Raw genomic sequence first — 19,046 nt, forward strand, 5'->3', positions numbered from 1 at the left:
ATGTGAAAATATAGTTAGAAGCTCTTATTATACTGTTTGACACACAGAAAGCACTCCAAATATCTATCGGCTGCCAGGATTTACCCATTCAACCAACAATTATGGAAAGTCTACAGGGTCAGGGATTAAGAAAGGACTAAGGAAAACAGATAAAAAAAAAAAAAAACTAAAAGCAGGATGACAATATGGTTAAAACACTGTTTTTAATGTTTTTGTTTGTTTGTTTTTTAACTTTCATGTTCTTGGATAGTTTCCCACTGGCCCTGTTTCCTCCAGTGAAAACAATGGTAATCCTCTCTTAAACTGGATGCCATATCTGCAATTTCTTTTGAATGGCTTTTCTTTTTTTTTTTTTTCATAATAATATTTTTATTATATTATGTTATTAACCATACAGTACATCCCTGGTTTTTGATGTAAAGTTCGATGATTCACTAGTTGCGTATAACACCCAGTGCACCATCCAATACGTGCCCTCCTTACTACCCATCACCAGCCTATCCCATTCCCCCGCCCCCCTCCCCTCTGAAGCCCTCAGTTTGTTTTTCAGAGTCCATAGTCTCTCATGCTTCATTCCCCCTTCTGATTACCCCCCCTTTCTTTATCCCTTTCTTCCCCTACCGATCTTCCTAGTTCTTATGTTCCATAGATGAGAGAAACCATATGATAATTGTCTTTCTCTGCTTGACTTATTTCACTTAGCATTATCTCCTCCAGTGCCATCCATGTTGCAGCAAATGTTGAATGGCTTTTCTAGTATACAATGATTACACTGTGGTTGACTAATTTTTCTCTGCCACAGGGCAAATTTGAAAGATTATGAAATACGTACTCAACCAATAACACAGCTAAGGCTCAGACATACTTTCTTATATATGTCTTATCACTGCTGAGATCATATCATGGGCTCCAAAGAGACTGATAGGATTAGAGGACCTTTATGAAATCAGAATCTCTAAAACCTAAACTCTTCCCACTGAGATGCCCTTACCCCAGCAGAGACTTAATTTTTTCAGAACTGCTCAAGGTATCAGGGGTCATAATCTTACCGGGATGTAGCTGCTAATCTGTCCTCACTCACCAACTTTGTTGCTGTGACTCTAAGTACACGGCAAAAGTGTCATGGGTTGGTTTAAAAACTGTTTGCACACACGTGTATGCATGTACTTGTGCACATGTGGGCTGTGTGTATTTTGAAAGTTACCTATAGAAACATTCCATCTGCAAATGACAGAAGTGAGCCAAAAAAGATAATATAGAGACTGCTGAATTAAAACGAACAATATATATAATCAAAATTAGTGGTTTAGTAAACCAATGACATAATCCCACTATCTTCTGAACTTGATATTCTATTTTTTTAAAGATTTTATTTATTTATTTGAGAGAAAGAGAGCACGACGGGGGGGGGGGGGGGGGGGGGGGGGGGGCAAAGGGGGGGGGGGTGGGGGTGCAGAAGTGAGGCTGAGCAGGGAGCCCTATGCAGGGCTAGATCCCAGGACCCCGAGATCATGACCTGAGATAAAGGCAGACACTTAACCAACTGAGCCACCCAGCTACCCCTTGATATTTTAATATTAACTATATGATTCAACTTGCTATTCCACCCACATAAAAGCTCTGAAAATTGTATTGTCTTTGGCTCAACAGTTTGATTTCAAAAGAGTTTTGAAACCAATTTTATTAGATTTTGAGCTCTGAATCAACTTTCTTTTTTTCACTTTGGATAAAACTACATTAATTTTAATTTTTATACCATGAATACAATCCAGCACTGGCATCATGAGGTTATGACCCAGGTTACGACTTTAGGATTGAGTATGTTTCTAATATAATTCATCTTAATTTTTTTTTGGAAACAGGGTAGAAAAGTGCTGGTTCCTGGGTTAGGATGGTAGTTCTGTGCTGTCACTGACTAATGATGGGAAACTAACCAAGTCGCAATTTCTCTGAGTCTCAGTTCTCCCACTAATAAAATAAGAATCACACTAATGAGTACTAAGGCCAATCCCAGTTTTTAAACTCTATGATTCTTTGTTTCAACTAATAGTTAGTGTTTATCTGATGAATGAAAAACAAAATACGCTTTTACTTAAAAATTAATATACGCACACATATACTTAAAGAAACTTAACTGTGAAAGAATATTTGAGTTGAGGGTTAGAAAGATTCCTTTAAAATACTTCATACTATGAGCTAAATTCAAATAACTACTTCAGAAACTTTTATTTTTGAGGAACTGTTTGGAAGAAATGATTGTGTTAAAGTAGAGGCAGGAAGATTTAAAATCAGGAAGATTTAAAATCAGAAAGATCTAAATTCGAATCCTGTGTTCATGGTATCATCTTAGGTAAATTATATCATCTCCTAGGCCTCAGTTTCTTCATCTGTAAAGTAGGGATAATATGTACTTCCTAGGGCTGTTGTAAAGATTAATGAGACATATAAGGCATCAAGTGTGGTGACTGGTACAGGAGAAGCACTCAAATATAACCCACTTTTTCTTTTTCCTCTCTAAAAGTCTTTGTACTAAGGGCAAGAAACTTGTTTCAGCAGAAGCAAGAGTGAAATCAATAGGCTGTGACTCTCCTGGGTCTAGGACGGCAATATTTTATAGCAGTTACCAGTGTGCAATTTAGGGTCTTACAGACTTGCATTCAAATTCAAGCTCTGCTACTTATTACCTTTGGGAGCATAGGCAATTTATTTAAGTTCTCTGAGATGCAGTTTTTCATCTGTAAATTGGTTATTATAAGGCTTAAAAGAAAGACTGTAGAATAGTATCTGTATCACATCATTAGAACTCAATAAATCATAGCTATTTGTATTATGCTTATATTCTTCAAACTTGAAACAGTGACTGGAATAAAGAAGGAAATCAATGAATATTTCTGAAGGAATGACTAAGCAAATGATTGTTCCTTGGCTGATGAACAACACTTGAGAATCTGTGTGTCTTCTGGGAGCAAGGCAGGCCTTGGAATCCCACAGCTTCCTATGGAAGGCATGTCATTTTCAAAGACATCTTTCTTGACATGAAAACAATGCCATGTAAACCACTTGCGTTCTTTTTATGGAACCAGCTGGGGAGTCCTCATGGTTTTTGTCCTCAGTTAGAAAAATCTTCCAAGACATTTTTCGTGGGTGTGCCCCTGATTGTCTATAGCCAAACACCAGGGAAGTGGGGATATGGCTTAAAACTCTGGGAAATCTGAAATAAAGGTTAGATCAGTCCCATTGGGTATTCTTGAACTGGTTCCACAAAAAAGACCTAAAAATTGTTTACTCATATAAACATAGATTAAGAAATACTGCACTTCATTAGATATAAACAGCAAATGACAAAATGACATTAGAGTATTTATTACTTTGATGGGTATGTATCTCTAGAATCCAAAAATATAAGAGTTCTATTATTAGAACATTTAAAATAAAATTAAATCATAATTTTAGACTGACATTTAAAAAACAACGTGTGGGCTCCCTCTGCTGGATCTTCAGGCTGTAAGTGCCAGAAACAGGTTTAGTACCTTATAGCTACCTAATCAATTGGATTGATTACTCATGGTGATGAAATTAACACAAAGAAGTGATAAGGATCCATCTCCAAATCCAGAGTAGAACAGTTTGCCAAATAAAGAAGCTGAAGTATTTTTTTCTGTTAGTATTAAAAAGCAAGTACTTTATTTTGTTTCATTTCAAGTAGGAGACAGCAGATTTTTTTGTTTTGTTTAATGTTTAAAAACAAGGAGGCATAGACTTTCTTCAGAGAAGGGTCACATGTGGTCCATGGTGCCTGTTGCCAGGGTAACCATGTCCTCTGTCTATACATGTCAAGGCCAGTTGCTTCGTTTGGAGACAATCAGACGCAAAGGTAATCAGAGTCAGGTCAAAGGAAACAGAAAATGGAAATTATTATGTTCATGCTGCTTCAGAAAAATTACAATGTGGTTATCCTGCAACTCAACTTAGAAAAGTTTCCACTTTAATAATGAATTTCTTTAAATTTTATTAATATTACTGTCTCTTTAAAAAAAATCTGTTCTGGTAAATACATAAGCACTTCATGCCTTTGCATTGGGGACTTTCTCTATTTACTAAACTTGGAAGGAGATGTGAGGACAAAATGTTCTTCAATAAAATTAGAACTTTTCTCTTCCGAGAGTCATAAAACATTTATCCAAAACTCTATAAAAATATTACCCCTCTTAGTTTATACAGTATTTCTGAATAAGGTTCTTCTTCTTCTTCTTTTTTTTTTTTTAATGCCCAATGATCCTGAATTTAGATGCTGCATTTAAAAACTGTTTGCTGAAGGAAGGCTATAATTAGTATAAGGAATACTGAATTCCACTTTGAGAATGGCAAGTTATTGGTTTGCTTTGTTTGTTTATATGAAGAACAGAAATAGAACTTACTGCAGAAGACTGGAGTTTGATCTATTACTTAATTTAGTGTAGATTTTTACAGCGAGATGCACATTTAAATATACAAGTGAGTGCTCATGTATTCATGAAAAAACACTATTTTGTCAAGTTTCATGGATTTTACACTATATTTACTTTTTATTATAAAATTTCCAAACCCATAATTTTTTTTAAAAAAAACCTTACTTCATAAGTATTGACAGTGGTTTCTATTTCAAAAATAGCCACAAATATATCAATATATTTAAAATTATCTCTTTCGCAATATCTCTAGAAAGGTAACCAAACAATTTCTTAAGTTGAAAAGTCTAAGTTACTAGCTACCAGGATGATATAGTTCCTTGTTTTGCTTGTAAAGGTTAAGCACATATTTTCCCAAAGTCTTCATTTTTCATTTTCTCTCTTATGGTACATTATGTTACTGGAAATTTCAAAAAATTTTCATCAAAAAGGAGCACATAGCCATTACTTCCTTTCCTGCAGGGTTTCCCATGGGCCCACCTCCCAAAGGAGCTGGAGAGGCTAAGAAGAAAAGATGTATGAGGTGAAAGATATGAATGTAGAATGAACTATGGATAGTCTTTTTTCTTTTAAGATTTATTTATTTATTTTAGAGTTTGAGAGAGAGAGGTATAGAGGGAAAGCAAGCAAGCAGAGAGAGGGGCAGAGGGAGAGAATCTCAAGCAGACTCCCTGCAGAGTGCAGACCCTGATAGAGGGCTTGATATCATGACCCTGAGATCATGACCTGAGCTGAAATCAAGAGTTGGACACCCAACCGACTGAGCCACCCAGGTTTCCCAAGATAAGAGTGTCTTATAGATACAGTGACCATATGCTCCATTTTACTGGAGACAATCTTCGTTGATGCCTGTTTTCCTGGCATAATTACTAACTGTGATTTCATTTTCAAAAATGTCTGCTTTCAATGATAAATTATAGGACCATCCTATTTACAGTATAAGCACTTCTGACTGTACTACCATTTGTTTTCTAGAAGATCATTTCCAAATGTATATTTACCTGAACTTTAATCTCTCCGTATATCAGGAGTTCTCTAGTTGTCTGAGAAATGGTGCATACTATAAGCAATAGTCTTCTTGGTGAGTTTAAAGTACATTCAAACATTCAATGCTCAACTTTGCTTACTCCAAAAATTCTCAAATTTTTGGACTATCATCAGCCCCCTCAATTTTTTTGCATAATGCTTATTAATATAATGCAACATGGAGCTATAACTATCCATAGTTACATGAGCATTGCAATAACATGATGCAACATGAAGCTGTAACTATCTATAGTTACATTAGCACAGGATCCATACACTATTCTTTTTTTTTTTTTTAAGATTTATTTATTTATTTATTAGACAGAGAGAGACAGCCAGCGAGAGAGGGAACACAAGCAGGGGACAGGGGGAGTGGGAGAGGAAGAAGCAGGCTCCTAGTGGAAGAGCCTGATGTGGGGCTGGATCCCAGAACGCTGGGATCACGCCCTGAGCCGAAGGCAGACACTTAACGACTGCGCCACCCAGGCACCCCCCATACACTATTCTTATATATATTTTACTGCATCCCATTTGAAGAATTAAAATTGTGGGGAAACAAAGATACCATTAGAATGCCAGCTGCAATAATTCTGCTAGAGAATATCAAGGGTGCTCTAATTTAAAGTAAAAAGTGTTCATAAAGCTCATGTCTACGATGCTTAGTTAGAAATTAGATTGCATTTCCCCACACATTCCATTGAATCCAGTTCTTTATTTAGTCCTTATTATGTTCAAAGCACTAGTTACACACTATTTGAGGATGCATAACAGAAACTGTTGTATCCAGGGACTTAGAGTTGGTAAGAGACTCCTCTCCATTTCTGATATCACTTACTCTGTTCATTTCCCCCCCACACCACTCATAGGCTTCTACCATGCTACGTAATTTTTTTTTTAAGATTTTATTTATTTATTTGACAGAGACAGAGACAGCCAGCGAGAGGGAACACAAGCAGGGGGAGTGGGAGAGGAAGAAGCAGGCTTATAGTGGAGGAGCCTGATGTGGGGCTCGATCCCAGAACGCTGGGATCATGCCCTGAGCCAAAGGCAGACGCTTAACGACTGAGCCACCCAGGCGCCCCCATGCTATGTAATTTTTAATTGATTTTATTTACTCTTTATTTCCTGTCTTCCAAACTAAAATGTAAATTCCGTAAGAGTAAATGCTTTGTCTCTTTTATCCAAGGAGACTTTATTTTGTTTCTCTTACTTTACCTCAAACATTAAAATAGTAGCACAAAGTATAGGCTTAATCATTTTTTCTTGAATGAACAAATTAATGAATAAATGAACTCCTTAAGGGAACCCTTAGTCATGGGGCCTAGCTCATTATAGGCATGTTTTCTAAAGAATGAGGAAATGAAGGTATAAATGCATGAGAAAACAAGTACGTAGCTGAATCTCAGAGAAATACATAAGACTGGAAAGGTATGCTAAGAATGGAGAAACTTGAATGTCATGTTAATGGCCTAGTTACCACTTATTGTGCAATTACAATGGGTCATGCACTATGTCAGGAATAATATCAACATATTCCTATAACAAACCCAAAAGGTAAGTATTATTTGCCCCTTATTTTATATGAGAAAACAGAACCACATGAAGGGTTAAGTAACTTGTCCCAAATCATATGAAAGTTGGCAGTGAAGCTAGTCAAATCTAATAATCTGTGACTCCAAGATTTATGTTCATTATACTGGCTTTCATTAGGCAGTGGAAAACCATAAAGATAAGTAAGCAATGGAATAAAATCTTTGCCTCATGTTTTTATACATAACTGCCATCACTACAAGTGAGAGAGTATACAAATAAGAAATTGAATATGAGATTTTAGTAGGACTTGGAATTCCAGCTCTGGAACTAAGAATTCAGGATGAGTTCATAGATTCCAGAGCTGTGATGTCCAAGACAGTGGCTAGCAGCCTCATGAGACTACTGAGTGCTTGAAATAGGACTAGTCCAAACTGATACATGTTCTAAGAGTAAGGTACACACTGGATATTAAACAGATGGTGCCCCCCAAAATGTAAAATATTTCATTAATGTTTTTTAACTTATTACATGTTAAAATGATGATGTTGTATATATGCTGAGCTAAATAAAGTATATTAAAGTTAAATTAATATGTTTCGTTACTCTTTGTAAGGTGGTTCTTAAGAAAATTATACATGTGGCTTGCATTATACCTCTATTAGACAATTCTATTATAATAAAGGAGCTCTTTGAATTCTTAATCAATCATGGGACATAGCTTAGAATAAGGAGGCCAAGAAAAGAATCTTGACAGAGATCTACATTCAGGGACTAGGTAAAGAAGGAGGAGATAGTAAAGGAGACTAGGAAGTGATCTAAGATGACAGTACCAAGAAGTAAACTTGGCTACATGTTGTAGAAAGGCCAGGGAGGATGACAACAGAGAAGAGGCTGCTAGATTTGATAATTAGGAGCTTATTTGCTTTTAGGACTTTTCAGAGTGGTTGTGGAAAAAGCTGGTTTTAAAAAAAGGGTAGAGGTGGGACTCAAAATACATACCTATTTAAGTAAATGAATCATGTGAACATGCTTATAATTTAATGGAGGAAAAGAGATTAAAGATTCAAAAGGAAAATGAGATCATTGCCATAGCAAAGCCCCATCATCAATTCTAGAAAAGTAACTCACCTAAGAAAAGACTCAGTATATTTTTCCACTGAAGCTACAGGAAAGGAAAGGAAATTCAGGAATTCACATATTTTCTTTCCTATAGTCTCTGAGATGAAAGAGATAAGGTTATAGTCTGAGAGTCAGAAGGCTGAGGCTCAATTTGTGAGCTTGAGAAGTGTGAGAAAGGCTTGGAAAAAACACAGCAGCATATCATCACTAAGGAATAATAAAAGATTGGAAAGTGAGCAGTGAAGAGCCAATGGAGTTTGGAGAGCATATATACTCAGAAGCATCTGTTGAAACAATGATGTTGCTTTCTCCAGCACAGCTAAACTTTCTGAGGCTTACCCAGGATTAGAAATTGACAAAGTAAGTGTGAATGAAAGAGAGAGCCCCTTCTGTTGCTTGTGTAGGGTAAATAAAATTGTAAACCTGATGCTCAGATTAAATTAAAAGAAGCCTCCAAAGCCAGGAGGGGAAATTTTAGAGGATGGAAGGGAATCAGCAGCCATTTTGTTGCACACACATTTTCCTCATCTGCCAACTGATCTCATAGGCATTTATGAGGTTCCAATTTATCCTTGTGGGGTGACAGTCAGCTGGTGATTTTCTCTTTTGGACTGCCTACCGTGTGGACTTCAGGCTAATACCAGACACAGAGACAGCTTTCACCCAGCCCCCACAAGTCAATTCTCTGCAATTAACCCTTTAATTCACATGAGAAAGAGAGAGAGAGAGAAAGAGAGAGAGAAAGAGAAAGAGAAAGAGAAAGAGAAAGAGAAAGAGAGGTAATCTTCCTACTGTTCTCCTTCTCTAGTTGAATCCTAACTGATACAAAATTAAAAGCCTAGGAAAAAGATGGCAAAACCCTGGAGTTCAGGAAAAAGAGATTTCCTGTACACATTCATTTATCAATTTACTCTAGGTACAAAAATCATATGTCATATAAGACATGAGTCTTGACAAGAGTTCATTAAAAAAAAAAAAACAAGTGAAATAAAACTGTCTGGATGGAGTAGAAAGGGGGCTCAAGGCAGGGATGATCATTCTGCTTGGCTGGATTTCAAAGGAACGCTGACTTGAGAGTGTGGTCTATTGTCTAGAACATAACATTAGAACAAGAACAAGAACAAAACCAATTTCTCCTTTGGCCCAAGATATTGAACAAGTAAAAGGAGAAACTGATGCTTGGAAGTGATTTTCAGGAAATGGGGTGGGATCTTAAGTTTTAAAACTGTTATTCCACTTCAAATATCACCTAATCATTATTTATCATTCCAAATCAGCTCCTTCTCTCATATTCCACGAACAGTAATTTCCCAAGTTTCTCAAACACAAATCTCTGCAATATTCTCTACTCTTTTTGTTAACAATTTTTTTTAACACCATTACCCATCTTGCTGTCCTCTGCTACTGTCTCCTTAATTGGCCACCAAATCCCATTATTTCTATTTCAGTATCGTCTCTTGCATGAACATCCTCCTTTGAAACTCTGCTGCCACTGCCATAAATAAGGCAATCACTGCTGCTCACTTGGGCATTTTCATGAGGCTTCTAATGCATATTTCTGCTCCAAAGCTCTTACAAATCAGATCTAGTTATTTTTCTGCATAAATATCACCGAACCTCTTCTAGAGAGATTTCAAATTCCTTATCATAGTACCTTTTCATTCAAGGCTCTGACAAGCATTTTCTACATTTCCTATCACTTCTCATAATCTATCTCCACTAGACTTCTGCTGGTCATTCCTAAATGACACCATTCCTTCCAGAACTTTGCGGCTTTGTGTGTACTGTTTCTTGGTTATTTAGAATGTCCTCTACAACCTTCTACTAGTGATAAATGCCTCTTAATTCTTCAAGACAGGTTCAAGTTCTCCATCAGGCAAACTCCTCCTTGACCCCTAGAGCAATACAAGTTAATCTTCCTTTTGACACAAATTTTGTGTTAAATAATAATTATCAGTTTACACAGATGTTTCCCATTTTGGTACCGTCATCTCCTAAGGGCTATAACAGCATGTATTAGTAATGCTTTAGCTAGCACATAGGAATGGCTTCAGAAAAGCTTATTAAACAAATGAATTGATGAATTAATTAATGAATATCACAGAGAACCATATTTTAAATGAAGTTTTACAATTATTGTTCAGGCTCTCAGCCTAGCCCACAGAAAACTACTTCATCTATAGAATACAATAGCATAAATATCTTTCCCAAATACTCTTTCCTAGAACTTTAGTTGCAAAAAAGACAATATTTTAGCCACTTAATAAGTTAGACCTATATTGTGGGCTGGCCCAGAAAACTAATCACAATTTATACTATTGTTTCTATAGTTAAGACTATTCCTCAGTTTACAAGAAGAAGGGCCACTCCACAAATGAGAGTTCTCCAGCTACAGCCATGCCATCTGCTTGGTAAATAGGGAGAAAGAAATGGAGGGAAGAATGCCAGAAACAGCTTTTATTTTTGCTTCACAAGGCATGTAGCTGGGCCCTTGCATACAATGAGAAATTAAGCCCGTGATTTGAGGAATACAATAATTATTTTTTTTAAAGATTTTATTTATTTATTTGACAGAGATAGAGACAGCCAGTGAGAGAGGGAACACAAGCAGGGGGAGTGGGAGAGGAAGAAGCAGGCTCATAGCGGAGGAGCCTGATGTGGGGCTTGATCCCAGAACGCCGGGATCACGCCCTGAGCTGAAGGCAGACACTTAACCGCTGTGCCACCCAGGCGCCCCTGAGGAATACAATAATTATTGTATATTATTCCCTCACCATAATCAAGAATACTTTCAGGCTATGTCACAGAAATCAGAGAAATGGGATTCACAGAATAGCTCCTACTCTCTGGAATATCTCTTTAGGCCCATATATTCTAATGACAGCTGTGCTATTAAGCCATGAATATTTGTAACTCTGGTTGCTAATATTTTAAGGAGTCCCTTTGAATCTTAAATTATCAGAGAAATCACTGAGTAAAATAACTCCTGAATATCGCAATAATAGCACCATTTTCTTCTAAGCAGTCATTTGACAAACTTTGGTTGAATGCTTACCATGCACTAGCCAATGTAATAAGCACTGGGGATAGAGATAATTCATAGTCTCATGAACAAATCAACAGTCAATAAAAGTTTATTATACATGAAGTTATATATAGAAGTGGCAAAAATAGACTTTTTCTGCCCTCGTGAAGTTTATATGCTACCAGAGAAAAATGTGTATGATTATAATGTGATTGATTTTTCAATAACTGAGTTTAAAGCATCTTAGAAGCATAAAGAGGGAGTTCCTTATCCAGATGAGGGAGAAATGAAGGTGGGAAGGGCAGGTGTGGTGGACAAATTAAAAAATGACCCCCAGGGGATGCCACCAAGATGGTGACATAGGTTGTTCCTGACTTCAACCCACCGCCCCCCTGCCAAGAAAAACCACTAACATCTATTCAAGAATAAGACACCACTGACAGACTCCTAGAACATGGGAGTGAGGCTGAAGCACCCCCTGTACCACAGAGACCAAGACAGACTGGATTAGAAGAATAAGAGAACTGGCTACACATTGACCACATTGCCCCCTCCCAGGCCAGTGCAGTATCAAGTGGAAACTGCTGCCCTTCAGTTCCTCCAGTGGGAAAAGAGAAGCCACAGGGACAACCAGTTCCCCGAGCATTGTGAGTCACTTCTCAGGAGCCCCTACTTGGATGTTGCACCATGGAGATTGCAGGGGAATCCTCAGGGTTCAACTGCTGGGAATCTGACTGTGCTGGAGAATGGGGGGAAGCTGCAACAACCAGTGCATGGATCTTGGCAGACCTGCAGCGTCCAAGTAGTCCCAACCAGCAGTTTTGCTCATCTGTAGAACCAAGTTGGGGGTGTACTCTGAGCAGAGAATGCCATGGGGTGCAGATCTGTCTGATCTGAATCCTCAAACAAGGTGTTTTGCTGTACTTAAAGTCTGATTTGCCTATTACATGGCAAGAAACTGACCACAGCCCCCACCTGTTGGGGAGAGTGTCTTCCAGCCCCATATATCTAACCAGAAGGACTGGTGACAACTCCTGGAAGCTGTGCAAACCACCATGCTCAGGCCAAGAGGCAAGTAGGCAGAGCTGATTGCCCCCACAGCAAAGCTAGTACCTACCACGGAACACTCCTGTGCTATGTATAGGCAGGAGAATTAATTCATAGCCAAGGCTGAGGGTATCTCCTAGTCCCTCCCAGCTGGAGAGCCTGTTTGGGAAATTGAGAGTAGTCTGGAGAGGCCCCACCCATTCTCTCTAAGGCAAGAGGGCTTAGACAGCCCCATTCATATTGGAGATAGCTCCACTGACCAGAAGGCCTGGAAACAAACCCTGGAAGCTGTGCTGTCTTGCCTGACTCAAGTCAAGAGGCAGGCTGGCAGAGGCAATAGTTTGCAGAATAAAGCCAGTGACCTATTCCATCAGGGACCTTGGGGTGCAAGTCAGCTCGAGTTTAAATCAACAAACTGCTTTACTGACTTTAGAGCTGCTTCCCCCACTGCACCTGGGCAGAGAATCTAATTCATAGCCCCGCTCGTTGCTGACTAGAGCCTTTAGCCTGTCTAACCAGGAAACCTAACCAGGGCACACAGGAAGCTGCACAGCTCATTCAATAGCCCTGCATACACTAACACTTAAACAGACAGCAGAACCAGTGGCTTTCCCCATTTGTAGAATAAAACTGGTGACCTGACTTGACCAGAGAATTCAGTGCATACTCTGACCTGATTTGGGTCCCTAAATAACAAACTGAAAAGGCCCTGAGTCCTATCCTGCTGCACTGCCAGGGCAGGGAAGTGAATATAGTACCTAGTCCTGACTATCTGTAAGCCTGAAGAGAGAATACAGGCAACTATGGAACCCATCCCTTACTTGGGTAGGGAACCAAGTCAGCAGTCCTATCCAACTGTGCTCAGTCAGTGGAACACTCCCCCTCCCCAATCCCTATCCTTAAAGCTCAAACAGTTGCCTTGCCCCAAAAGAGAACATAATAGCAGACTTCACCTGCCCAAGGACTTTACCAGCAGACACACCTAGAAACACAAACTAAGCTGACTGGTGAAGAACTGTCTCTGCCAAAGCAAACTTATAAAGTCTGGAAGAGGAGCCCAATTACTCAAATGCACAAATTCCAATATCAGGAATCAAGGATCACAAAAAATTAGGTAAATATGATACCACCAAAGCAAACTAATAAAGACCCAATAACTGACCTTAAAGAAATGGAGCTGTATGAACTGTGAGGCAAAGAAATCAGAATAATCTCCTTAAAGAGTTTTAGTGAACTCAAAGAAAAACAAAAATAGAGAACTAAACAAAATTAGGAAAACAATGCATGAACAAAATGAGAAGTTCAACAAAGAAACAGCAACCATCAAAAAATAAATAAGAAAGAATGAAAGAAAAGAAGAAAAAAAAGCCTTGAACTGAAAAATATAACTGAACTAAAGAGCTCAGTAACAAGTTACAAAAGTAGACTCGTGGAGGATAGGACATTGGAAATTACTGAGTCAGAGGACCAGAAAGAAAAAAGAATAAAAAAGTGAAGAAAACCTAAGGTATTATGGGACACAATGAGAAGAAACAATATTTGCATTATAGCAATTCCAGAAGGAGAAGAAAAAGAGAAAGGAATAGAAAGTATATTTAAAGCAATGATGGCTGAAAACTTCCTGATCCTAGGAAGAAAAACGGATATCCATTTCCATGAGGCCTAAAGAATCTCAAACAAGTTGAACCCAAATAGGGATACATCAAGACACATTACAATTAAATTGTGTAAAGTCAAAGACAAAGAATTTTAAGATCAGTAAGAGGAAAGAGAGAAGTTACATACAAGGGAAACCCATAAGACTATAGGTGGATTTCTCAACAGAAACTTTACAGGGCAGAGAATGGGGTAACATATTCAAAATATTGAGAAAAAATGACTGCCAACCAATAATGCTATACCTGACAAAGCTATCTTTTAGAAATTAAGGAAGTATAAAGGCTTTCCCCAACATACAAAAGCTGAGGGAGTTCATTACCACCAAACCTGCCTTATGAGAAATGAGTTGAGTGGAAGTAAAATAAAAACAAAAACAAAACAAAAACACTGATTAACATCATAAATACATAAAGAAGTAGTATAAATATCACTGGTAATGGTAAATATATAGTCACACTTAGATTCTACAATATGGTAATAGTGGTCCATAATTCACTTACAACTCTAGTTTAAATTTTTCAAAAAAATGAATGTAGTAAAATAACCATAACTGTGATAATCTGTTACTATTACACACACACATACACACACACACACACACACACACACACACATAAACATGTAGACTGTAACAGTAATAACCTAAAATGTAAGTGGGAGAAGTAAAAGTGTAGTGTTTACTAATCCTATTAAAGTTCAGGTGTTATCAGATTAAAATAGGGTGTTGTAAGTTTAAGATATTTTATGTAAGCCTCATGGTAACCACAAGGGAAAATCTTGCAGAAATTACACAAAAGAAGTGACAAAAAAGTCAAAGCACACTGATACCAAAAAAATATCAGAACACCAAAAAGACAGGAGGATAAGAAATAAGGAATAACAGATCTACAAAACAACCAGAAAACAATTCACAAAATGGCAACTGTAAGTACTTACCTAATGATAATTACTTTAAATATAAATGAATTAAATTCTCCAATTAAAAGACACAGAATGGCTGAACATATATAAAAACAAGATCTAACAATAAGCTGCCTACAGGAGACTCACATTACCTTTAGAAATATATAAAAACTGAGAGTGAAGGAAGGGAAAGAGGCATTTCAGGCAAATAGTAACCAATTAAAAGAAAGAGTAACTATACTTACATCAGACAAAATAGACTTTAAGTAAAAGTGGTAAAATGAGACAAAGAAAGTCATTATATAATGATAAAGGAATTAATAATTCAAAAAGATAGAACAATTGTAAATATTTATGTGTCCAACACTGAAGTATCTAAATATATAAAGCAAAAGCTACCAAGGACTAAAAGTAGAAATAAACAGCAATACAATAATAATTGAGGATGTCAATACTCCACTCTCAACAATGGATAGATCACCCAGAGAATAAATAAGAAAACAGTGGATTTTAACAATATCAAATACCAAATGAACCTCACAGACATATACAAAACATTCTATCCAACAATAGAAAAGCAATATTCTTCTCACGTGCACAGGGAACATTTTCTAGGACAGACTCACCTATTAGGCCACAAAACAAGGCTTAGCAAATTCAAGAAGACTGAAATCACATCAAGCCTCTTCTCTGACTACAATGGCATGAAACTAGAAAACTGGAAAACTCACAAACACACAGAAATTAAACAACACTCTCCTGAATAAACAATGGATCAAAGAAGAAATTAAAAGGGAAATAAAAAAGTTTCGAGACAAATGAAAATGGAAACACAATATACCAGAACTTGTGGGATACAGCAAAAGTAGCTCTAAAAGGGAAGTTCACAGCAACAAATAGCAAGAAAAGATCACAAATAAACAACCTAACTCCATGCCTTAAGGAAAAGAAAAACAAACCGAGCCCAAGGTTGGCAGAAGAAGAAGAAAATAAAAAAGATTAGAGCAGAAATAAATGAACTAGAGTAAATGAACTAGAGAACAGAAAAACAACAGAAAAGATTAAGCAAACTAAGTTGGTTCTTTGAAAAGATAAAATGGACAAATCCTTAGCTAGACTAAACACAGAAAAAAGAGAAAGGACTCAGAACAACAAAATTTTAAGTGAAAAAAGAAACATTACAACTGATACCACAGAAATTCAAAGGATCATAATAGGCTACTATGAAAACTATATGCCAAAAAACTGGACAACTTAGAAGACATATTTCTTAGAAACATAAAACTTACCTAAACAAAATCAGAAATAAATAGAAAATCTGAATAGACCAATTACAATAAGAATACTGAATCAATATCAAAAATCTCCCAACAAAGAAATGCTTATGCCCAGATGGCTTTACTGGTAAATTTTACCAAACATTTAAAGAAGAACTAACACCAATCCTTCTTCCAAGGAACTAAAGATGAGGGAACACTCCCAAACTCATTTCACAAGGCCAGCATTGTCCTGATACAAAAACCAGAAAAGGGTACCAGTAGAAAAGAAAACTATAGGCCAAACCCTTGATGAATACAGATATAAAAATTCTCAAAATATACCAGCAAACCAAATTCAGCAGCATATTAAAAGGTTCATACATCATGATCAAGTAGGATTTATCCTTGGGGTGCAACGATGGTTCAATACCAACCTATATGATAGATCACATTAATACAATAAAAGAAAATAATCATATTACCATCTCAATAGGCACAGAAAAAAAGCTTTTGCCTAAATTCAACATCCATTCATAAAGAAAACTCTTAAAAAATTAGGCATAAAGAAACATATCTCAACATAATGAAGGTCATATATGACAAGCCCACAGCTAATATCACACCCAGTGGTGAAAGGTTGAAAGCTCGTTCCCTAAGATCAGAAACAAGACAAAGGTGTCCACTCACCACTTCTATTCAACATAGTACTAGAAGCCTAGCTAGAGGAATTAGGCAAGAAAAAGAAATAAAAGGTATCAGAATTAAAGGAAGAAATAAATTTGTATTTGCAGATGATGTACTTTTATATAAAGAAAATTCTAAAGACTCAATCAAAAACTGTTAAATCTAATTAATAAATTCAGTAAAGTTTCAGGATACAAAATTAACAATGAGAAGCATTTCTACACAAATAACAAAACTCCTGAAAAAGACATAAAGGAATCAATCCCATTTATAATGGCATCAAAAACAACAAAATACTTAGGAATAAACTTAACTAAGGAGGTGAAAGATCGTTACTTTGAAAATTATAAGACAATGATGAAAGAAACTGAAGAAGATGGAAATAATGAAAAGGTATCCTGTGTTTACGGAAGGGGAAGATTTAATACTGTTAAAATGTCCAAAAGCTATCTATGGATTCAATGCAATCCTATCAAGATTCCAATGGCATTTTTTACAGAAGTAAAAAAAACACTCCCAAAATTTATATGGAACAATAAGAGACCCTGAAAACCAAAGCAATCCTGAGAAAGAACAAAGCAAGAAGCATCATATTTCTTGATTTCAAACTATACTACGATAAGCTATAGTCATCAAAACAGTATGGTACTGGCATAAAAACAAAGAGATTAATGGAACAGAATCAAGAATTTTGAAAGAAACTCAGGAATACATAGTTGGCAAATATTTGACAAGGGAGCCAAGAATACTCAACAGAGAAAAAGACGGTCTTTTCAATAAACGATGGTGGAATAATTGGATAGTCACACATAAAAGAATGAAACTGGATCCATATCTTATACCATTCACAAAAATTAATTCAAAATGGATTAAAAACTTGAATATAAGATATGAATCTCCTAAAAGAAAACAGAAGAATAAAATTCCTTGACATGTATCTTGGTAATGATTGCTGGATATGACACCTAAAACATAAGCAACAAAATAAAAAATAAACAACTAGAACTCATCAAAAAGCTTCTGCACAGAAAAGAAAAAAAATCAACAAAGTGAAAAAAGAAACTTATGGAATGGGAAAAGTATTTGTAAGCCATACATCTGATAAAGGGTCAATATCCAAAATATATAAAGAACTCATACAACTCAATACCAAAAAAACAAATAAACCAAATAACCCAATTAAAAAATGGGCAAAGGACCTTAATAAACATTTCTCCAAAGAATATATATGAAAGGCAAACAGATACATGAAAAGATACTCAATATCATTATTCATTAAGGAAATGCACATTAAAATCACAGTGAGATACCACCTCATACCTGTTTGAATAATCACCATGGAAAAGACAAGAGATAACAAAAGCTGGTATGGATGTAAAGTAAAGGGAAACCTTGTGCACTGTTGGTGGGATTGTAAATTGGTAAGCCACTAAGAAAAACAGAATAGAGGTTCCTCAAAAAATTAAAAATATAACTACCATATAATCCAGCAATTCTGCTTCTGTGAATATACCCAAAGGAAATGAAAACACTAACTTCAAAAAAAAAATCTGCACCCCATGTTTATACCAGCATTATTAATAATAAGCCAAGACATGGAAACAACCTATGTGTGTCCATGGATGGATGAATGATGAATAGATAAAGAAGTAGTGATACACACACACACCTACACACACACACACACACACACACACACACACACACAATGGGATATTATTCAGTCATAAAAAAAAGAGGAAATCCTACCACTTGTGACAACAGGGATGGAAATTGAAGGCATTACGCTAAGTGAAATGAGACAAAGAAAAACAAACACTGTATGTCTCACTTATATGTGGAATTTAAAAAGAGAAAATCAAAGAAAAGGAGATCAAACTTGTGGTTACTAGTGGCTAAGGGTGAGGGGAAGGGAAACTGGTGGAAGGTTGTCACAAGGTACAGATTTTCAGTTGTAAGATATGTACTAGAGAGGTAATGTACAACATGATAACTATAGCTAATGTGGCTGTATGGGTATATAGAAAAGTTCAGAGAGTAAATCCTATTGAGTTCCCATCACAAGGAGAACCTTAATCTTTTTTTTTTCTTTTTCTTCCTCTCTTTTATTTTTATCATGTCCAGATGAGAAGATGGATGTGAGCTGAACTTAGTGTGGTAATCATCTCACAATATATGCAAAATCAAATCATCATGCTGTACACCTTAAATTTATACAGTAATGTCAATTATTTCTCAATAAAACGGGGAAGGGTGGTATTCTTGCCTTTTGGTATTCCTATCTTTGTATAATCCCATCCCTATGAGTGTGGGTGGGACCTGTGTGATTCTTCTAACCAATAT

Source organism: Ursus maritimus, unplaced genomic scaffold (genome assembly GCF_017311325.1).
Source record: "Ursus maritimus isolate PB19 unplaced genomic scaffold, ASM1731132v1 scaffold_9, whole genome shotgun sequence".
Taxonomy (NCBI): domain Eukaryota; kingdom Metazoa; phylum Chordata; class Mammalia; order Carnivora; family Ursidae; genus Ursus; species Ursus maritimus.